Raw genomic sequence first — 24,457 nt, forward strand, 5'->3', positions numbered from 1 at the left:
ATTTTTAAAAAATTAAAATTAAAAAAAAAAGTGAAAAGACCATGGTCTGAATTAGATGCACCTTCATCTTCAAACTGACATCATTGTTCCTCAGTGATTTAGAGAGGTTCCAGACAGCAGAGTTGCCTAATGTAATGTATCTCCTGATTTCCTGACTGCTTGTCCCCAGGGTATTGACTGTGGATCCAAGTAAGATGAAATCGTTGACCAGTTCAGTCTTTTCTCTCTATATCATGATGTTGCTCATCAGTCTATCAGTGAAGCTTTTTGTCTTCTTAAGATCCTTATTGAAGTCGGTAGTCTTTGGTCTTTTGCAGCAAAGGCTTCAAGTTCTCCTCACTTTCAGTAAGTCAGGTTGCATAGTCTGCATATAACACAGGTTGTATACGTTGAGTCTTATGCATGATAAATATGATGAACTTGATGTTACATACTTCTTCACAGAGTCCAGCTTCTCAAATAATTTGCTCAGTACACAGACTGAATAGGTATGGAGAAAGGATGTAATTCCGACACACAGCTTTCCTGATTTTAAACCATGCAGCGTTCCCTTGCTCTATTCAGACAACAGCTTCCTGGTCTAAATATAGGTTTCATATAAGCGTAATTAAGTGTTCTGGGATTCATATTCTGCTCAAAGTTAGCCATATTTGGGAAATATCCAAGTGGTTTGAGGGGGTTTCTGCTTGTGTTTGGGGTTTTTTTTAATATCTTTTTTTGTTTATTTTGTTGGTTGGTTTTCCCTGAAATAAGGAGTGAAGTGGAGAAGTTTTATAAAGAGAGAGGTTGGAAGAGAGGCACCCAATGGGAAAAGGGGGACCTGGTCGTGCGGTGATTAAAGATTTGGCTGCTAACTGAAAGGTTGGCAGTTTGAACCCATTAACCACTTCCAAAAAGAAAAACTAAGCAGTCTGTTCCAATAAAGATTTATGGCTTTGGAAACTCTGCAGGAAGTTTTATTTTGTCCTATAAAGTTGTTACAAGTTTTTAAAATTGGGAAAGTCTATTTCAAGATCCCAAACAGTAATGAAGAAACTTGGTGGAAAGTTTAAACAAAACAAAACAAAAAAATAATATTGGTTAAACAGAAGTCTATCTTGAGACGAAGATGAGCTTTGGGATGGTTTTTGCACCAAAGCTTATTATTGCTGCACCCACCCACCATACCAGCTGCCACAGGGTTGTTTCTGACTCATTGTGATCCTACAGGATGCAGGAAAACTGCCCCATAGGTTTTCCAAAGACCATAAACCTTCACAGAAGCCATCTGCCACATCCTTCACCCACAGAGCAGCTGGTGGCTTTGAACTGTTGATTTCTTTTTGGTTTGCAACCAAGCACTTCAACCACTGTGCATCTCAAATTGGGACAGAGGGGTATGAGAGACAAATACACTAGAAAGGAATTAGAGTTTATAGTTACTGACACATGGAGACGATGGTAGCAGAGACCAGATGACAATCAAATTTTTGAGAAGTTTATATTATTAGCCCAGAGAACACTTTAATTGACCTGCCTTCCATATGCAGACTCCAGACTATGGGAAAAAAACTCTACAGCCCCAAGAAAGGCATCTTCTCTCTACCTTCTCCAAAGGGTGGACTAGTTTCCTAGGGCTAAGGATAACAAAAGGCCATAAAGCAGAATCACAGAACTGAGAGCTTCTCTTCCCATCCCTCACCCTGATTTATTCCACTTTCCATCCATATCAGAAGAGATTCCTTCCTCACTGCCTGTTTGAAAAGAGCTACCTCCACAGAAAGTCTATCTTATATCCCTACCAAGCTAGATTTAACAACTTTTAGATCCAAAAATTCAGCTTCATATCTTTAGCAACTACATCAGAAGAGGAAGTCTAATCAACAACCTATTTTATACAGATGACACAACCTTGTTTGCTGAAAGTGAAGAGAATTTAAAATGCTTGTGGCAGGTCAAGGACTAGATAGACTTTGATAGGGATCACACGTTAACGGCAGAAAGCAAAAGTCCTAACAATGTGGTTGAAATGAAAACAATTTCTTTGCTGGCCTTCCCATCCTATCCCAATACGTCCCTATGTTCGAGGAAATAGTAAATGATCAAGTAATATTTACCCTTAAACTTGGTTTTCCAACACACCCCAGGAGATAAACAGTGAGGGCTGTAATGATGGAAAATGGCCCCAGGCCCTTCAAACTACAATGACTATGCACAACTGACCAATGAATGTAGAATTGACAAACACCCTACTCCTGTCTTTGTTCAGTGCTGATGTCTACTAAGCCTCAGCCTACTTTAACCAAAGTAAGCATTCTAAATAAAGCATAGTTCTTATACACTTAGCTAGTGTTGCTTCTGGACTTCATTGTGAGTTTGGACCTTTTACTAACCACTAGGCCAATAGGCAACATCATGACAGATGGAGAAAGAGTTGAAGTTGTCAATGATTTCCTCTTGCTTAGATCAACAACTAACACCCTTGGTACCAGCAGTCAGGAAATCAGAAAACATACTGGACAAGCCAGTCCATTATTAGTAACCTCTCAAAAATACTGAAGAACAGTGAGGTCATTTTGAAGAGTGAGGCACACCTGATCAAGCATTGGTCTTGTTAATCATTTGCTGTGCATCTGAGAGCTGGACAATGAACTAGTATCACAGAAAAAGAATCAATGCCTTTGAAGTGTAGTGCTGGAGAAGAGTACTGTATACCCTCAGACTGCCAAAAGAACAGTCTGCCTCGGAGGAAGTGCAATTAAGATGTTTGCTAGAGGTAAGGATAGTGGAACTCATCTCAGACACTTTAGGCATATATTAAGCAGGACCAGTCCTTAACAAAGGACATCACGCTGGAAAGGTGTTGGTGGTGGAGGGTTGGCCAAATAGAGGAAGGCTCACAATGACTGTAACATTAGACTCAAGTGTACTGGAGATGGTGAGGGTGGCTCAGGATAAGGCAAGGTTCAGCTCTGTTGCTCATAAGGTTGCTATGAGTCATAGTCAACGCCATGGCACCTAATAATAGTACTCAGCATACAGTAAGTGCCTACGTACATTTGAGAAAATAAAATGAGTTAAAATGGCTTGTTCTGGACTGTTTGCCTAGTGGTGCCATGGGAGAAAAAGCCTGATGATCTGTTCCCATTAAGATTGTTATTGTTAAACTTTGCCACTGCTACTTGAGTGAGATGGTATTCATTGTGGTTTTGGTATGCATCTCTCTTATTGCCAGTGATGTGGAGCATTTATTCATATGCAAAGTATAATAGGACATCAAGTAATAAATGTTGGAGATGATGTGGTAAAATAGGAACTCTGTTACATTGTTGGTGGGGTTATACAGTGGTACAACCACTCTGGAAGGCACACTTCCTCAAAAAGCTGATCATAAAAATTCCATATGATCCAGCTATTCCATTGTTTGGCATATAATACCCCAAGAAAATGAGAAACTTGTACACCAGTATTCATAGATGCATTATACACTGTCACAAGAACATGGAAACAGCTCTGATGTCCAACCACAAATGAATGGATTGAGAAGTTGTGGTACATTCACATAATGGAATACTATGCAGCAAGTAGGAGCAATCATTTTGTAAATTACTACCTAACTTGGGAGGGACTGGAGAGCAATATGCTGAGTGAATTAACTCAGTCCTACAAGGACAAATACTGTGTAAAACCATTCTTATAGAATGAGTATGAGGATCCAAGGTGGGGGTGGGGGTTGGAATAGAGGGAAGAGGATACGTGAGGGCATAGGGTGTTAATCATAGGATTGCACGATTTGATTGCTGGGTGAAGGAAATGGGAAGGATCTTTTGTGAAAAACAATGTATTCAAACTTTGTAAATAAATTAGAATAAAATTTTAAAAATAAATTGTTGTTGGTAGGTGCCATCAAGTCAAGTATATCCTGTGTCATCCTCACAATCTCTGACATACTCAAGCCCTTGCTGCAGTCATCTTGTCAACCTATTTGAAGGCGGAGAAGATCCATTAAGATTACATCCCAAGAGAACACTACGCAACACGCAGGAGCAACGATTTTGTAAATGTCTATCTAACTTGGAAGGACTGGAGAGCATTATGCTAAGTGAACTAACTCAGTCCCATAAAGACAAATATTGTATTAGGCTATTATTATAGAATGAGTATGAGGATCCAAGGGGGGAAGGGAGGGTGCAGAGAGGTAAGGATGGCCAGGGTGGAGAGGGTTAATCATAGGGTCATACAATTTGATGGGTGGAGGAAGGGGTAGGTAAAGGAACTAGGAAAGGTCCGATGTGAAAAACAACGTATACGTACTTTGTAAGTAAATCAGTAGAAATTAAAAATTTTATTTAAAAAGGAAAAAAATTACACCCCAAGAAGTATAAAAACAAGAACAGAATTAACAAGGATGTTCATCCGTATAAAGAATATAATTGATATCACTGAATAATTTGTGTGGAAAAGGTTGAATGGGGACCTAAAGTGTCGTACAAAGCTTCACTGAAAACACAGTAAAATACTATTTTTAAAAAATCAACCCTCTTGACTTCATGTACTTGAATAAAAATATCTGTGCAAACACGTTTCTCAGTTAACAAGGAAGAAATAATCACCGCCAAGAAAGCTCCATGGTGCAGTTCCACTCTGTAACACAATGGCTAGCTACAATTCAGGCGCACTCCACAGCAAGCATCAACGTCATCACGCTGAAGGGGGAGGTGACGCTAAGGCCACGTGGTCAGAAGTGAAACCGAAGCTCCATAATCTCAACTCACTGACCTATATGCATGTGGAGAAGGTAGAAAGTGGGGGTGCAGCTTGTCCCTTCTGGTATAAACTTCCCCAAAGAACTTCTGAATTAAACATGCCATCAACCTTTTTCTCTCTAGAAACCCCAAGGCAGGAGAAGCATTTTCCTGCTGTAACTTCCCAGTCGAAAAGCCTAAACTATGTTCGGGTTATAATTCAAACACATCTGGGTATGAGTCGAAGTTCAGTGGAGCAGACCTCTTACTGAAAAACACTGTAAAACAAAAAGAGGGAGGGAAGCCCACAAGTTTAATTTCTTGTGAGATTAGCAGATAGCAACATCCCACAACTACTGCAGTCAGAAAGCTTATCGAAAAATGGCAAATGGCTTAGCAGGACCAAGTAAGATAAAATCTATGTGCGTTTGGAAGAAGATGTGAGTTAGGGAGTTAATTTATCAAGATTCCAAGAAAGACAAGAAATCAGAGTCCCCAGGACCTAGTCAACAGGAGTAAAACCATCACTATTTAACTAAGATAGTTTACTTCCTCCTTCCAGGCACTGTGGGATAGAGTCTCTGAAAGAATTCAACCAGGCGCTTTCATCTCAGGTATACCAGGCGTTAAGATATTGTACATGAGGTGTCAAACACAAAGTAAGAAGACTTAACTGAACATTGTGTTCTCAGTGTGAGACCCATTACCACTCAAGCTTCAGAACATTCATATCTGGATGTATACGCCTCACATGTATTTAACAAAGTAAATTACCTAGAAAAAAAAATGCACAAGTAAGATTATCTGAGGGCACACTGTTGTTATTGTTAAGTGCCATCGAGTCGCAGGTGACTCATAGCGACCCTATGAAGGAGAGTCCTCGACGCTTGGGGAGGGCACACTAGGTGACTAAAAAAAGTCCCTATATCAAATTTCTACAAATTAACAAGATTGTCCATATCCAATCCACATTTTAGAGCCTTACTTTTTTTTTTATTCGTTCATTGTTGCATTTTCCTCCCTCTCCTCTCTCTCCTCTCCTCTCCCAGTTCACCTTGCAATGCACCTCTTGTTCCAGATTGTTGTTGTACATATAAGACGACATCATATATTCCTTTCAGACAGTTTTCCCCCTTCTCTGTCCCAAATCATCATTCATTATCTAGCCCCTCTTTTAAGTAGGACTAGATGTCTGGCATTTGGGGACAGTCCCTATGATAGAGATGGTTACATGTTTCACTGTTAATCAAAAGGTTAAATGTTTTAATCCACCTATTCTTATGAGTCGGAAAATCAAAAGGGCCGAACTCGCTCAGCATATCTTAAGCTCAAGGAACTGAAGAACAAATTCAAACCTCGAGTTGCTATAATCAAGGATGCTTTCAGCAGAACGTTAAATGATCCCGGAAGTATTAAAAGAAGATGGAAGGAATATACTGAGTCACTGTATCGAAAAGAATTGGAAGACACAGAAGAATTTCATGAAACAACATATGAGCAAGAGCCTATGGTGATGAAAGAAGAAGTTCAGGCTGCTTTGAAGGACATGGCCAAAAATAAGGCTCCAGGAATAGATGGTATACCAATTGACATATTTCAGTTAACAGATGCTGCCCCGGACATGCTCACCAAGTTGTGCCAAGAAATCTGGAGAACGACCACTTGGCCAACTGACTAGAAGAGATCGATATTTGTTCCTATCCCAAAGAAAGGCGACCCAACCAAATGTGGAAACTACAGAACAATTTCACTGATTTCACATGCAAGCAAGATTTTACTGAAGATTATCCAAAAACGACTGGAACAGCACATCAACAGAGAACTACCAGAAGTCCAGGCTGGTTTCAGAAGGGGTCGTGGTACTAGAGATATTGTACCTGATGTTAGATGGATCTTGGCTGAAAGCAGGGAATACCAGAGGAATGTCTATCTGTGTTTCATTGACTATGCAAAGGCATTTGACTGTGTAGATCATAACAAACTGTGGCTGACTCTGAGAAGAATGGGAATCCCAGAACACTTGATCGTTCTAATGCGAAACTTATACTTGGACCAGGAGGCAGTCGTCAGAACAGAGCAAGGGAACACTGCATGGTTCAAAATTGGGAAGGGCGTACGCCAGGGATGCATCCTATCTCCATACCTTTTCAACCTATATGCAGAACAGATTATCCGGGAGGCTGGGCTCTATGAGGAGAAATGTGGGGTCAAGATTGGTGGACGACTTATCCACAATCTGCGTTATGTGGATGACTGTGTCATCCCTGCTTGCTGAAACTGAGGAGGACCTGAAGCGCCTGCTGCAGAGTGTCAAGGACTGCAGCCTACGATATGGATTGAGGCTCAATGTCAAGAAGACAAAGATTCTCACCACTGGACCAATTGGCAGCATCAGGATGGATGGTGAAGAGATTGAGATTGTACACAGCTTTAGTTTGCTTGGCTCCATAGTCAACAGTCTTGGCACCAGCAGCCAGGAAATTAAAAGGCGCATTGCCATGGGAAAGTCTGCTGTTAGGGACCTCTCCAAAGTGCTGAAGAGCAATGGTGTCTCTCTGGAGACTAAGGTGTGTCTGATACAGGCCATGGTCTTCGCAATCACCTGTTATGCATCAGAGAGTTGGACAATGACCAAGGAGGATAGAAGGAGAATTGATGCCTTTGAGCTGTGGTGCTGGAGAAGAGTATTGAGAATACCATGGACTGCTAGGAAAACAGATTTGTCCTGGAAAGGGTTAAACTGGGTGGCTCCTTGGAGGCAAGGATTCTGAGGCTCCATCTAACTTACTTTGGACATGTTGTGAGGAGAGACCGGTCCTTAGAGAGGGACATCATGCTTGGGAGGGTGGAGGGACAGCGCAGGAGAGGAAGGCCCTCTTTGAGGTGGATTGATTCAGTGACTGGGATAATTTTGATGGGAGTGTCAGAGACAGTGCAATTGGCACAGGACAGAGCGGAGTTTAGGGCTGTTGTACATGGGGTCGCTATGAGTCGCAGGCGACTCAACGGCACATAACAACAACAACAACATTCTTATGTGAGGAAAAGATGTAGCATCAATTACTATTGATTAAATCATTTCCTGTTCCTCCCTTTCACCCCATTCATCTGTTCTCTAATCTCTGCTGCCCTGGAAAGGTTTCCATTTTTTCTTCTTCCCCAGCTCCTTCTCCCTTGCTCTTTTCCCCATATGGCAGTTTTACAAGTCCTGTTCTAAGTTGTAATTGCAATGCCCATATTGTCCGTTCATTTTTTCAAGATTGTGTCTTCCTTTCCCTGATCTTTTGCAATGTTCACTGTCTAGATACTCGATTTCTGCCCTCCCTTCCTGCACCCCACCCCTCTCCTATTTTCACAGTAGCAGTCTTATACAGGATTTGTCCTTTCGAGACTGAATTACTCCACTCAGTATAATGTTCTCTAGATTCTCCACGTTGTGTAGTGTTTTACAAGCTTTTCACTTTTTTCAAAAAAATAAATATTTTTATTCTTTGCATCATTTAATAATACTATCTTCACTGTTTCTTAATGCTTCATGGTATTCCATTTTGTAACTGTACCACAATTTCTCTGTCAATTTCTTTGTTGATGGGTAGTTAAACTGTTGCCATCTTTTTTAAAATAAATTGAGATTTTATTATAAGTTTATACAGAACTTGGATTTATGTTCATTCATTTTTGCACATTTTCCTCCCTGCCCCCATAGCATACCTCCCAGTTTGCTTTTTTCTTTGGAAAAAAGTTCTTTCATTATTATACAGTCCCCCCACCCCAGACCACCTTACTATGCAGCTCTTATTCTGGACTCTTGCCATACAGATAATACCTAAGCATATATTCCTTTTATACAGTTCTCTTCCTCATCTGTTTCAATGCCATGTACATTATTTACCCCCTCTTATCTTAGTTTTTCCCCAATCCCACTATCAGTCCTGTTCTATAACAGTGGCACTATGCAGTATTTGTCTTCTTGTGACTGAGATATTTTACTCAGCATAATGTCCTCCATGGTCATCCATTTTGTATACTTTTTCATGAGTTCTTTGTTACTCAGTGCTGCATGGTATTATTCCATGGTGTGAACGTACCACAGCTTCTCTATTCATTCATTTGTTGATGGGCACTTGGGTTGTTTCCAACTCTTTGCTATTGTGAACAAAGCAGCAGTAAACATGAGTGAGCATATATCTAGTTGGCTGGCAGTTCTTGTTTCTTTAGGGTATATTCCCAGTAGTGGAATTGCTAGGTCAAATGGTATTTCTAGTTCCAACTTTTGGGGAAAGTGCCACACAGCCTTCCATAGTGGTTATACCATTTTACATTCCCACCAACAGTGAATAAGGGTTCCCGTTTCTCCACAACCTTGCCAGCGTTTGTTGCTTGCTGTTCTGTTGAGTTTTGCTATTCTGACTGGGATGAGATGGCATCTCATAGTTGTTGTTGCTGTCTTCTTGCTATTGTGAAGAATGTTACAATAAACATATTGATGTTGTTGTTGTATGTCATCAAGTCAAAACCAACTCATGGCTGACCCTCCAGCTGGTTTTCTGAGGCAGTGAATCACTGGTGGATTCAAAGAACTACTCTGGGATTGCAGTGCTGTATCTTACCACTAGGCCACCAGAGAAACAAACATGTGGTTGTTGTTGTGTACCATCAAGTCAGAACCGACCCATAGCTGACTCTCTGAGAGGAGGCGTCTTTCTCCCACGGAGCAGCTGGTGGCCTCAAACTGTGTGCCTTTGGGATTGTAGCACAACTTCTTACCACTAGGCCACCAGAACAACAAACAGGTGTACATATATCTGTTCACGTCTCAGCTCTGATATCCTTGGGATATATTCCCAGTAGTGGAATAGCTGAGTCAAATGGGATTTCTACTTTCACCTTTTTTTAGAAAACAGCAGACTGCCTTCCACAGTGGTTGTACCATTTTACTTTCCCACCAGCAGTGCCTGAGAGTTCCAACCTCTCCTCATCCTTGTGAACATTTATTTGTTTGCTGTCCTGTTAAACTTTGCTAGTGCTTCTGGGGAGCTGGGTTTTATAACAACAAGTTCTTTTAACACTACCGACTTTTAAAATTATGTGCATGTACTTCTCAACAAAAATAAAAACCCTATTTATAAAAAGACTCTTTTGTAGACTCATTTTTCTTCCATCATGTAAATTTTTTATTATAATAATAATTCCCTCTACAATGCTGGGAGCCTAAGGCATTAATGAGGAGGGAAGGACATTATCTGCACCTCAAAGTCATTGTCGAAGCAGAGAACAGACCCAGATGCCTGAAGAGCAAGTACCATTTTCCAACATTTCTGCAGCAGGCATTGTTTGAATACTTTTCCTGGCTTTGGGAGTGTTTCCACTTTATCACTACCACTTCCCTAAGGGGGAAATCAGAACCTTGTTTTCCTGGCCTTCTTTACAGCCAGCACACAGGCTTGAGGAATTCAGTATAAGATATGTGATGTGACTTCCACCCCAGTGGAGGTCTAAAGGGGAATCAGTGTAGCAGGCGAGTTGGGTGTCTAATTGACTGTCTTCCATAGTAGTTAGCAAATAACTTAGAAAATGCCTCTCTCCTGAGCCTTATAAACCCACCTGTCAGCCAAGAAGATCAGTTCTCATTATGTTCTTCAGCTCTGAAAGCTTTAATGAAGGGAAGAAAATTCCAAAATACACACACGTAATACAATAGGTAGTGATTCCCTCAAGATATGAAGAGCTGACTTCACAGCAAGTCTTAAATGCAACTAATATCCAAACCTGTGAATTAAATTAGAGTAGACACTCCTCTCTGGTGCAGTATTCCACTCACTTAAACTCGTCCAGCTGTGGCAACAAATGAGAGTGAGGTAAATGCTGTGAGGTCTGGTCGATTCCCCTGAGGAGAATTCAGATGAGTAGCTGTTGGGGTTCTCCCACAGCTGTGTGCTGGTGAGGGGTCCTGTCCCTGCTGGAGAGAGGACCAGTGTAATTAGAAAGCATGTGAATCTGACAGTCACTCGGGGTGCCCAACCTCCCTCCGGACCCTGGGGGCTTCACCCAGGCTGAGATTGCAGGAGCACACTGAGTGAGTGAGGGGATAAAGTAGATTCACATGGTGAAAGGCAGGACAAAGGGAAATGAGAAGCCATGGCAGGAATGAAGGTTCTGGGAAGAAAGGTACTGACTGACTCATGGCATCTAAGCAGGGGGGCAGAGTTCCTGCATGGCACAGTCAGTAAGTTAACTAACTGAAAGGTTAGTAGCCAAATTTATTCAGTTAGTCATAACGGAATGTAATAAGTTAAAATGAATATAATATAAAATATAATGAATATATTGTTGCTGTTGTTTGGTGCCACTGAGTCAACTATGACTCACAGTGACCCTGTGAATGACAGATATGAAGCTTGTCCTATCCTGTGCCAGCCTCACAATCTCCGACACCCTCAAGCCCATTGCTACAGTCACTATGTCAATTCACCTGGCTGAGGGTCTTCCTCTACTTTACTGTCCTTCCACCTTCCCAAGCATGATGTCCTTCTCCAAGGTGTAACCTCTCCTAGCAACATGGCCAAAGTACGTGAGATGAAGCTTTACCACCCTTGCCTCCAAGGAGCACTCTGGTTGCACCTTCTCCAAGACATAGCTATTTGTTCTTGTAACAGTCCATGGGATATTCAGCACTCTTCTCTAACACCACAGTTCAAAGACATCATTCATTCTTCTGTCATCCTTATTTATTTTGTATAATGAGTGTAGTAGATACTAAATCAATATAAGGTAGTAGTCAAACTTGTTCAAGTTCATCAACCTACTGCCAAGATACTTATCAGCCACTGAAAAATGTAAGGAGCAGAGTTCCACTCTACAAGTATTGGCTGCCACAGCAATAGCAACTTGATGGTGGATGAGGCAGGTAGAGAAGCCAGAACAAATTCAAGACAAGAACTGTGCACCAAAGGCAGGCTAGAAACAGCAGGTGGAAGAGAAAAGCTCTTCAGAGCGCCTGAGGTCTCTCTCAACCAAGCAGTGAGAGAGCCATTGAGGGCCACCCTGGGCTCTGGAGGAGAATCCTGCCTGCTGCTTATCCTCCCCCTTTAAAGTCATCAGGGAGCTCTGGTGAGCTCTCGGCAGGGAGCGGTGATGCTAACTCAAGCTGTGGACCAAGGGTTGACTGAAGGCCTCTGCCTGCATGAGCCACAGTGAAGTTGAGGGGAGGTGCCTGCCACGAGCTGGGGCACGATCAAGACCTGAGGGCACGTGTGCTGGGACCTACCTGCATGTTTTGCCCTTGAAAAGGTGCTTTGGAATTGGATGTTTAATAAGCCGAAATGTTTTTAAAGATTGTTTTACAGGAACTTTTCATAATTTAATAGCCTTTGAATAATTGTGTAATCTTAGATCTCTGGACATTTGAATTTCTGGAAGCAAGTCAAACAAGTACACAAATAGAAAAGATTGCATCTAGTGTTTCCACCCCGCCCACCACTGGGACAATCTACGTCCTCCCAGAAAAGAAAAAGGAAATATTCACTGAAGCAGGACTTGCAGGGGAGAGGGAAGGTCTTGTTTGACTTGATGACTATCAAGATCTTGACTATAATAATGATAAAGGTATCACCCATTCTTGGTGATGATTGTTGTATGCAGACAAGTCAATTCTGACTCGTGATAATCCTACGTGACAGAACTGAACTGCCCTATATGGTTCCCTAACATGTAATCTTCCCAGAAGCCAACTGCCAGTTCTTTGTTTCTCACTGAGCTACTGATGGGTTCAAACCACTGCCCTTTCAGTTAGTAACCAAACATCTACCGACTGTGCCACTAGGGTTCAGGGAATCTTTAACCTGAACAGTAGTGAAAGTGATGGGATAATTTCTATACAATGCCAACACACCTTCTCTGCAATAAGGATGCCACCATGTTACTCTGTTGTCATTACACAACAAATAACAAAAGACACACCACAGTTCTTGCTGATGTCTCCAATTCCTGCATGTGAAGAAGTTGACTGAACTGTCAGCCAGCAGGTGAAAGGATATTCTCATCAAATCCAAACCCTTTGGTTGGTATTTCAGATTGCTCTTGGCAAATACTGCTTCTTGCCTCTTGTGCTTAGGTGCTGTGGAGACGAGTACGACTCATAGCAACTCTATGAACAATAGATCTGAACCCTGTCCTATCCCATTCCATTCTCACAATCTCTGACACACTCGAGCCCACTGATATAGTCACTGTGTCAATCCACCTAGTTGAGGGTCTTCCTCTTCTTCACTATCCCTCCACCTTTCCAAGCATGATGCGCTTCATGGAATAGCCTCTCCCAGCAACATGCCCAAAGTGTGTGAGATGAAGCCTCATCATCTTTGCCTCCCAGGAGCACTCTGGCTGCACCTTCTCCAACACAGATCTGTTTGTTCTTTTGCAGTCCTTGGGGTAGTCAGCTCTAGTCTCTAAGACTACAGTTCAAAGGCTTCAATTCTTCCTGCCTTAGCCTCTTCCTGTACAGTCATCAGGGAGCTCTGGTGGCCTAGTGGGTTGGGAGTTGTAGTGCTAATCCAAAGATAGTGTCTCTCTGGAGGTTCGAATCCACAAAATGCTTCACAGGAAAAGGACAGGCAATCTCCTTCCTTGTGGTTTTCACCCTCTGCAAAATTGCTACACTATCCACTACGAACCAGGTCTGAGATGTGTCGTCATTCAATAAACAATTTCTTAGGAATATCACATGGTGTTTAAGGTGATCATTTACAAAGGAAATTACCTCCCTATTTAACAACTTCCCCAGAAATAATTCAGTGATATTGGTTACATTTTTCACAATGCGCCATCAAGCTCATTCATTCCATTCTGGTCAAATAATTTCCAAAAACAGACTCACTGCCATCAAGTCTGAGTTACAACATGCTTGTACAGAGGACTTTTGTAATTTACAAAATCCTTTTGGATGTAACAATCAGAAAAGGGCACAACAAGTACTATTTTGCAGTCTCTCTGAGATACACTCATATGTATCCATATACATAAACTCATATACACCCATATGCAGTAGTCTGAACCAAGTCACCAATTAGCTGGTAGAAAAACCTGATTGAACTCCCACATCTGCATCCCAACGAGATTTAGTCATTCTCTCTTTGTTGTTCCTATGTGGAAGCTTTTATCAAGTGACGGATGTTTTAGCAAGTGACCAATGCTTTGTTTCCAGTCAACGTCTGGTGCTGATGGTAAAGATGAAGAAAAAGTGAAGACGTGAGAATAAGAATGTTGAGGCACTCAAGGTGTAACATCAGGATTGTTGGCATCTGTAATCTACAGGACTGTACCATGCAGTCTATATAAGGGCCATTTGTGGATCTGCTTCAGTGCATGTGATAGTCCAAGTATAAATTGCTCATTAAGTAAGCAATACAACATTTTAATAGGAATCACTTAAATTTTTCAGTTATGCCTATGAGGGAAAGTATATGCTATCACAGTGGAGATGTTCATTGCTCTCGAGACTGCATTGAATAGCAAAACCCTATCTCAAACATTAGTTCTACTAAGTCTTTATTATCTGGAAGCTATGAAAGAAAGCATTTGCTTTCTTCCAGTCTTCTCTGCCATGGGAACTTCTCTAACACTGAAGCTCTGTAGCTCTAATGCAAGAACCCCTTGCTGGTATAGCTCTTATCCATCATTACCTCCATACACTCTGGTGATGACTGTTGTTGTTGTTGTTGTTGTTGTTGTTGTTGTGTTCCATCAAGTCAAAACTGACTCAGAGCTGATCTCCAGAAAATTTTCAGAGGCAGTAATTAATTAGGGAAAATGGCCCATCTTTCTCCCATGGTGCAACTGGTACACTCAAACTGCAGACCTTTGGGACGGCAGTGCAACTCCCAACCACGAAGTCACCAGATCTCCCTGATGATGACTAGGGTGGTCCTCTAGGGGGCAGATTCTTTGGAGTTCCTTCCAGAAATATAGCTCCCTCTTCAGAAATAACTATGTCCTGACTCTCCCTAGGAGTCAACTCGTGGTGCAAATTGTTAATGTGTTCAGTGTTAACCAAAACATTGACTATTCAAGGTGCTTTGGGTGAAAAAAAACAAATAAACAAACAAAAAAAAACACAAAACAGCCATTGAAAACTCTATGGAACACTGTTCTACTGTAACACGCTTGTGCTTACCAAAAGTCAGAAGTGATTCTAAAACAATTGACAGTTACAATACTTAAGAATCCTCAGAGTCAAAACTAAACATTCAATCACTTCATTCTTCCTTGTTTTACATTTCTCTTTCAAAGTCTTAAGATTCTTGAAAGCATACCTCTTTGTAGTATCAGCCATTTCCAGAGAGAGAGAAACACACATATATATGCACATAGATAGACACATTAAGTATTATATAGTGCAGATAAAGTTTGAAAGTTCTACAAGCTTAAACGTAACTCACTGAGACCCACCAAACTTCACAAGTCTCCTCTCTCTTCAAAAGAACCTCTTCCCTCTCCTTCACCATTTTCAGCCAAGCCAGTCAGAGGACCTCTAGCTCCTATGGCCTTTGTTCACATCATGTACTTAGCATATTTGACACATAGGGTCGATTCTTTTTTAACATCTTCCTTCCTGAATTGTGTTGTTGGCAAAAAGTATGGAACATACCACACACTATCAAAGAACAAACAAATGTGTCTTGGGAAAAGTGTAACCAAGGTATTCTTTAACGATTAGGAGGATGACGTTTCATCTCACACACCATGGACAGGTCACTAGGAGGCACCAGTCCTCAGAATAAGGCATTCTTCTAGGGAAAGCAGAGAGTCAACAAAACAGTAGAAGGCCCACAAGGAGGATCGACACAGTGAATGCATCAATGGGCTTAAGCATGGCAAGCACTTGGCACCGGCACAGGAGAGGGCCAAGTTTCCAGCTGATATTCATTGGGTCTCTATTCTTCAGCTCGGCAGTGCCTAACAACAACAACTCCTCTATACCACAAAAGTATTCTCAGTCATCATCATGAAATGAAATGAGTAAGAATGATAACCAGGAAAGAAACTCAGTAAAAATGTCTTCTATTGGGTTGCATGTCAGTAAAATAACATTAATAAATATTACAGTACAAAGGGGGCAAAAGAAATAGATGAAGCTTTTTAATAACTTACACTTTCCTTTCCATGCCATTTTCCCCAAGACTAAGAACACTCTAAAGAGGCATTAAGGTGAGCAGCTGGCCTGTTAAGATGGTAAAATGACTCTCTGGCCAAATCATATTTGGTTTAGTTACAAGAAGGAAGTCAGACCCTTGCATAGTTAGCCCGTTTAGCCTTTTTGCTTTCATCTAGAGCACCTCATATGTTCCTTAACTGTTCTAGCAAGCGTGTGCACAAAATTTCTCTGGGAGTAATATGGTGTCCCCTCTATCTTACTTGCCTTTTGTCCAAATAAGTTCAAGTTCAAAGTTTGGTTCTCTAGTTGCTATGGATAATTTTGTAGAAACTTATAATGGCTTCTAAAAGGTTCCCATAAACACTAGTCATAGTTTTGGCTCGTTTACTGAAATAGACCTGTCTATGGAGCTTGGCCCTTGAGTCAGAAAAATCTATGAACAGCTATGCTCACAGACACATGAGCCTCTTGGTCCACTTCCTGGCTGCCCTCGTAAACCCAGACCTTTCACTTTACGTGCTGGAGAGCTCCTCTGGCACCTCTACTTCCCACCTCTTGTTATTCTTGGTCAGTCCATCAGCCTGGTGCCAATTTATTTAACAAATAAATACTGGCTGACTCCTTTTTCTGAACCAGGTCCAGGCAACATAAGAGTGAGTCAAATGCAGTTCCTGCCCTCAAGAACCTAAATGTCCAGAAGAGATCTAGGTAGCAGCAGCTAATTACAATTAACAGAGCCCTAGGTTAAAACTTGGGGAAAGGGTACTACAGAGGAATAACAAATATATAATAATAAAAAGAGGGACTCTAGCCCTTGGCAGGGCTAACTATCATTTCTAGAAACTAGTTAGCTAGCCCATAGGGTGTCAATCCTTGTATACAATAGGCTTTCTAAAAGAAATGAGTTGTTGTTGTTGTTGTTGTTATGTGCCTTCGAGTCGTTTGCGACTCATAGCAACCCTATGTGCAAGAGCTCTAGCTCTAAGCGCCATTCTATCCTGTGCCAACCTTGCCATCTCAAACGCACTTATTCCCACCGCTCTGGTCACAGAATCGATCCATCTCATCAAAGATCTTCCTCTCCTTCGCCGCCCCTTCACTCTGCCAAATATGATGTCCGTCTCCAAGGACCAGTCCCTCCTTGCAACATGCCCAAATTATGTCAGACGAAGCTCCAGAATCCTTGACTCCAAGGAGCACTCCAGCTTCACCTTCTCCAGGACAAACCTGTTTGTTCTCCTAGCAGTCCATGGTACATTCAACACTCTTCTCCAGCACCACAGCTCAAAGGCATCAATTCTCTATCATCCATATTCACTGTCCAACTCTCTGATGCATTGCACATAATTGTGAAGACTTAGGAGAGAAAAAAAGAAATAATGTCCAGGTCCTATTACAAACTAACCCAAATTCTTTGGTGGATGCAAGTGTCACCAAATGCTCGTTGCTACAGAGTCTGGCCCCATGGTGGGTATCAGAGCAGAACAGGGCTCCATGGGCTTTAAATGGTTCATTTAGAAAGTATACCACCGGGCTTCCTTCCAAGACACCTCTGGGTGGACTCTAACCTTCAGCCTTTCCATTAGCAGCCTTTTATCATTCAAGGACTCCAGGTCCAGGTATGGGATTGGTTAGGAATATTCCTCCAGTGAGTCTAATCCAAAGCTGGAGTTGCAAATGAGAGGGAGCGCACACCCCTGATACATGATTACCCCACTCAGCTCAGTTCAGACTCAGCTCAGACTGCAAACTGACCCAAAGAGAGTGGCACCATATTGAGTATTAAAAAAATAGAAGATGATTAACTAGTAAAACATGCATGGGCACCACAGGGAGGCAGGGGTGGGAGCAGAGGAGTAAGAATGGGGAGGGCTGAAATCACAGAGTCACACAATTCGGTGAGTAAAAGGAGGGGTAAAATGGGAAGGATCCAGAGGAGACTGGAAAAGATTGGGTAATGATGGGCAAGGTCCAATGGTGATTGATTGTGTAAAACATAATACATGGGAATGATTGTATAAAAAACAGTATCAATGAAGAATAATGTGAAACACAATGGATATGAACTTTGTGAGCAAAGCAATATGAAAGAGAGAGAGGAAGGAAGGAAGGAAGGAAGGAAGGAAGGAAGGAAGGAAGGAAGGAAGGAAGGAAGGAAGGGAGAGCCCTGTTGCTAGAGCAAGTGGTGGGGAATAAAGGGATTAAGGAGCACTGGGAGCACAGAGGTTAAGCACTTAACTGCTAACCTAAAAGTCAGGAGTTTGAACCCACCACTGTGCTGTGGGAGAAATGTGTGGCAGTCTGCTTCCCTAAATGTTTACTGCCTCAGAAACTTCATGAAACACCTCCACCTTACATTCGAGGGTCACTGCGAAACAGAATTGACTGAAGAGCTGTCAGTCTTGTTTTGTTGTTTTGTTTTGTTTTGTTGGTGCGGTGGTTAAGCTCTTGCCTACTAACTGGAAGGTGCATGGTTCTAATGCACCAAAGGCTCTGTATGGGAGAAGATGTGGCAGTCTGCATCCATAATGATTTACAGGATTGGAAATCCTACAAGGGCAGTTCTATGCTGTCCTTCAGTGTCGAGTCTGAATCAATTTAACAGCACACAACCATCTCCACCATCTCTAAGTGGCGATGATTACAGAAGAGTGTATCAAGTTGTTCAGGTTTTCTAGACAGTTCCTCCATCAGAGAGAGCCCTGTAATTGAGCTCCATCCCCATAGCACATCCAGAGACAGCTGGGAAAGGAGACTCACCATTGATACTTCTACTGGAGTCAGTCAGCTGACCCCGAGTCAATCCAATAACTGTTCCCACAAGCTTTTTAAAAGTGGTATCCTCCAGTGCATCTAAATTCCAAAATCAATCTCCATAATAGTCTACGTGTTTCCTATTGCCAAAGGGGCCCTTTAGAGTAGTGAGAGATCTTCACCCTGAAACCTACAGCGTCCCCTTACAGCAGGAAGTAGCTGAGAGAATACACCGTCCCCTTTTCCTTATGAATCAGGGTGAAGTCTCTCTCAAGGAGTGATAGGGAATGGCAAAGGACACACTGACAAAGGAGATTAATCAGAACTGGCTTTGACAAGCACTGTGGCAATTGGACAATTAAAACAGACTTTCAAGGGTGGGGAAGAAGAACAAACTGGGGAGGAGGGCAGAGAAAATAGTGCAACAATGAATGAAAACCCCAAATCTCTGTAAGTGTTCATTAAAATTAATAAAATTTAATTAAAAAAGTGGTATCCTCTCCACCTTTAGCAGATCTGAAATAGCCTGGGGACAGCACTTTACCCAAAACACTGGACATTTTTATTAGATCTGACTCAGAAAGAGCTGGCTACAGTGTGGGATATGTCTGTAATTCAAGCAGATCCTTGGCACACATACTCCCAGGATGTGAGAGCTACAAAATGAAAATTTCTGCCAAGGCTGGGGCTAGTCCAGCTTGCCCCTGACCCATTTGTTGGAAGGGTAGCGGTTTAGCATCCCTGCCCTGGATGTGGTACTAAGCACACTCGGGGTAAGCCTGGGTTCCTACAGACTCAGGAGATTGCAGCTCTTCTTGCTCACTCCTATTTCAACTCCAGCCTCACCAAGTCCATCATCTTTGCTCTCTTTGAGCTCCGATACCTAACTTGCTTCTGGGAGCTAACTTCCTCTGGAAACTGAGCCCTGCTCTCTGTGGCCCTATCACACCAGTTGACAGCTTCGATGTCAAAGTAGGCCCGTCATCATTGTTTATCTATTGTCACCTCTCCCGCTAACATGCCCACTTTTTCTCTTTCAGATTGAACTCTGAATCCCAACATCTGCTACAATGAGCTCAAATGATTCATTCATTTCAACATGGAGTGTTGAATTTCTAAATTGTCCTTTGGATTCTCACTGGGTCAAATGTCCTCAACCTTGGTCCTCCTGGCTTCCACTACCTCCTCAGGCCTTCAGTTCTTGAGGTTCTAGTACATCCCATGAAGATCCATCAAAGTTAGGACCCTTGGAAAATTCTCTTCAGAAGAAAGGTAGATATTATTCCACTACATTCTTCTCCTTTTAAATAAAAAAATAGAGAGAGCTTATGTCTACAACAGGAGTGAATCATGTGTTCACTTGTTCTCTTTCTGCTGACCTCTTTGTTCTTTATCCTCAGCACAGAATGCCTGGTGAATCCACAGAAACCATTTCTGTTACAGTGCAGGAGTTTCCCCAAGCTGATATGGGGTCAAGAACAGATTCAGACAGTGATAAATCATTACCAGAACTCAAGGAACAGGGTTCTACACAGGCAACCACACAACAAGACCCAGCTGGCAGCAGCAGCAGCAGCTGAAATCGATGAAGAACCAATCGGTAAAACAAAACAAAGTCAGAAGGAAAAGAGAGCAAGGAAGATGATGTTCAAATTGGGACTTCAACAAGTCATGGGGGTTATGGGAGTCACTGTCCAGAAATCTAAGACTCTCCTCTTTGCCATCTCAAAGCCAGATGTCTTTAAGAGCTGAGCTTCAGATATCTACATGGGTTTTGGTGAAGCCAAGATCAAGATCTTATTTCAGCAAGCACACCCAGCAGAAGCTGAGAAATTCAAAGTTCAAAGTGAAGCTGTCTCAAACATTCAAGAAAATACACAAACTCCAGCTGTTCAAGCAGAGCATGAAGAGAAAGAGGTTGATGAAACAGGTGTCAACCTTAAGGACATAGAAGTAGTGATGTCACAAGCAAATGTGCCGAGAGCAAAAGCCCCTGAAGACCAACAGTAATGATTGTCACGAGCCTTGAGCCTTAATTAATTACTCATAGGCATACTATAAAAGTCAATTACAATTTATTGATTCATTAATTAATTCATAGCAATAATCAATTGCAATGTTTCTACATTGCAATTGATAAATTCATCACAACATATTGATTCCTTAATAGTGGGGAACACTCACTTACCCCTGGGATTCCAACTCATTTCCTTCTTTTACCTCTCATGGCCAATGGTGCAGTTGGAGTCCTCAGATACTTCAGCAGTTCACAACCACTGGTGTGGCTAGGATCAGCAGCTGAAAGTCACCAGTGTGGCCAGGGTCAGCAGCTGACAGTCACTGGTGTGGCCAGAGTCTTTTGCTCTGAAAAGAGCCTTTGAGTCTTCAATGTTCAGCTCATTGTCTTCCACAGAAGTGAAGTTTTAGTTGGGATCCTGGAGTTTATATACTTTTGGGGGTGTTACATTGTATTCAACCAATAATATTAGAAATAACAATATTTAAATTTTGGGTTTTACCACCCATATTAGTTTCAAAACAAGTTGTATAACCAATCACATTAGTCTCAAAGCAACAAGAGTTTGACCAATCATGTTCTATACTAGTTGTGTTTCCTTGACAACATGGGCAGTAACAAGTCATGTTCCCTTATCAAGGATTTGCACCTGTTGTGGCCAGTGGGGCCTTGAGGCCACTAAGGGCATGTTTGGGCATGTTTCAGCATATCAAACTATTTAGTATATTTTCACAAATATTTCCAACATACAACATAGTAAATTCTGAACATATTTCTTGTTCTTATTTCTAACATATATACAGCAGTTTTCTATGTTTTATGTAAACTTATTCTATTTCACAGCAGACTTATGATATGTTTCACAGCAAATTATTATGTTTCACTACAAACTTATGATATGCTTCACAGCAAATTTATTATGTTTTCTTATACTTAAATTGCTCATACCAAATGATAGTGTAAATGTTTACTAACCATCTGGGAAGATGAGGGCTTTTCTTGGTGTTTCAAAAGAGTAACTGCAGTTTGGTTTGAAATTTGTACTGATTCTATCATTAATTAATAAATAAAGTTACAGCTTTCTTGTTGGATTAAAAAAACAAGAATATAATGCTGTTGTGTACCATAGAATCAGAACCAACCCATAGTTGGCCCTCCAGCAGGTTTTCAGAGGCTATTACTCAGCCAGGTTGAGATTGCCCATCCTTCTTCCACAGAGCAGCTGGTGGCCTCAATGAGCCTTCGAGATTGCAGGGCAGCTTCTTGCCACAAGGCCACCAGAGCTCCATAGAATATATATTTGGCAAAGAGTATTGGATATATTACCATGAACTGCCAAAAGAAAGTACAACCACAGTGTTCTCTAGAGGCAAGAATGGTGAAACTTCATCTCACTTACTTCAGATACATTTTCAGGAGGAACCAGTCTTTGGAGAGAGACATAATGCAGGAAAAGATAGATGGTCAGCAAAGGAGAAGATGAAATAAATTGACACAGTGCCTACCACAATGGGCTTGAGCATGAGAGAGATTGCTGTTCAGTGGTACAGGAGGACAAGGCTCAGATCTTATGTTCTTAGTGTCACTCTGGATCACAGTAGAATTGATGGCATCTAAAAACAACAACAACATATATTGGGAGGAATTGATTACCTCTCATTTAATCATAAAATGGTCAAACTTTGAAGAAGAAAAATACTTTGTCCTAAAGCAGCAATCTATTTTCATCTCTCACTCACGCACTCACTCACTCATTGGTGTTGAGTCAGAAATGACTTATAGCTGATTTCTGAGGCTGTAAATTGCCCAAGAAGAAACTGCCCATCTTCCTCCTTCAGAGCTGCTGGTGCATTCAAAGCACCAGAGAGGCAGAGGCCTTTGAGACAGCAACACAACTCCCTATGATCTATACTGTCAGAACTCTCTTTTCATCTTTAGTAACCCTATTCAATTAGCAGTAGCTGCCTAATTGATTAGGCAGCTAATTCTGAGAATAATTCTGAGGCTGTCTCTGAGCTCAGCTAAGCCTATTTGCCTTGATCTATTAGTAATGTCTGCCATGGACAAGGAAAAGGAGCAATGGGGCATATGTCAAGTATCTGCAGACATAGATTCTATTCCAACTTAGCCACAAAGTCAGAGTTGAAACTCAGGTTTTCCTGACACCCAGTCATTCCCATTGCCCATTAAACAACACTCAAGAGACATGTAAATGGGATTGTCTAATAGAAATTGGGTATGACCCACTGTATTACAGAACTCATCTCTGCCTTGAAATGTTTTTACATAAAAACTCAGCAAGTCTTTAGTGAATTAAAGGGCTGGTTTGCAGACCATTAACTCCTTGACAGTGAAACCTGGGAGCTGATCATTAGGATCTCTCACTAAACGATGCAATCTGAGAGAAATTCAGCTAAGATCTAAGCTCAGGGCTGACCATGTAAATTAGTGGTTAAGCAAGACACAGTCTCAAAGAACCGCAGTTACCCTGAGATTTTCAGGATCATGGCTCCTGGGCAGAGACATAGCAATTCAAATTGCAAAGGAAAATAAAAACCAGACAATATATTTTTTATTCAGTGACACTTGTAAGATGTAAAAATCATTCTCTTTATTATGTGTAGTGGAGGAAAAAAATTAATATGATGAGCTGAGTTATAGATGTGAAGAATATTGAAGCATTGAAAGTTTTGTTGCACATATACTTACCATGAGAAAGTGAGCAGGAAAGAGAAGAGATTTAAAATATCTTCTGGGCCACAATTTTGATTGAGCTGGTGGAGTAACCAGCCACATGAAGAGACTTAATACTAGTCTCCTGGGAGAAGAGACTTCTAAGCAATTCTTCTAATTATAAAGAGATATAATGAAACATGATGGCATAAATAGTAACTTGAAGTAGGACATCCAGAGACTGGGACTTGATAGATATGAATTTCACTAAGAGAAATCAGAAGAAGTGAAGGAAAGAATTTTGGCCTCAAGGACTCAGTAGATCAGACTCCCTCAGTGGTCCCCATGCACCTCTGCCTGGTGAGGACCAGCTGGATGGCAAAACAAGATTCTCATGTGGGGAGAAAGTCAAAGCTCTTCCTCCTTTAGAGAAATGGTGGCCACTTGCAGACTCTTGGGTTAACTGTCTTTCTGGCTGATTCTATAGCCTACTAAGTGATGTGGGCCCCACGGCAGGGTGCAGCTTGACTCAATTTCCAGACCACGGTCACAGAGTCCCTCACACTCCACAAGGTATTGCCCCCAGAGAGGACTCACAACCAGTTTTCATTATCTCCTTAAGAGAGGTTTACTGCCATGCGATTTACAAATTCCCAAAAACCCACTGGAGGGTCAGCTATGAGTCAGTCCCAACTCAATGGCAATGAGTTTAGTTAATTGATGGATTCAAGAGACGCTTCTAACCAAACCTACTACTATCAAGTCAAGTCTGACTCATAACAAGTCTTTAGTGAATGAAAGGGCTGGTGAACTGCCCCACCGGATTTCCCAGATCGTTAAGTATTTAGGAAGCAGGCAGCCATATTTTTCTCCTGAGGAATAGCTGGTGGATTTGAACTGCTGACATTTTGGTTAACAACCAAGCACTGAACTGCTAGGGCACCTTAAGAGGGGCTTACTATCTGCTGAATTAACATTCTTCAAGATCCAAGATTCAATCTGCATAACTCCTGTAACCTTCTGTCACTGAGACTACGTCGGCATTTGTAGGCACAGAGACTAAGCAGTTCTCTGATATTTTTAATCTACTTTTTTAAATAAAAGAAGCCAAAACAAAATTATATCAATAATTCTTGT

Source organism: Elephantulus edwardii, unplaced genomic scaffold, assembly GCF_000299155.1.
Source record: "Elephantulus edwardii isolate Elephantulus edwardi_28Jun2011 unplaced genomic scaffold, EleEdw1.0 scaffold00077, whole genome shotgun sequence".
In the NCBI taxonomy this organism is placed as follows: domain Eukaryota; kingdom Metazoa; phylum Chordata; class Mammalia; order Macroscelidea; family Macroscelididae; genus Elephantulus; species Elephantulus edwardii.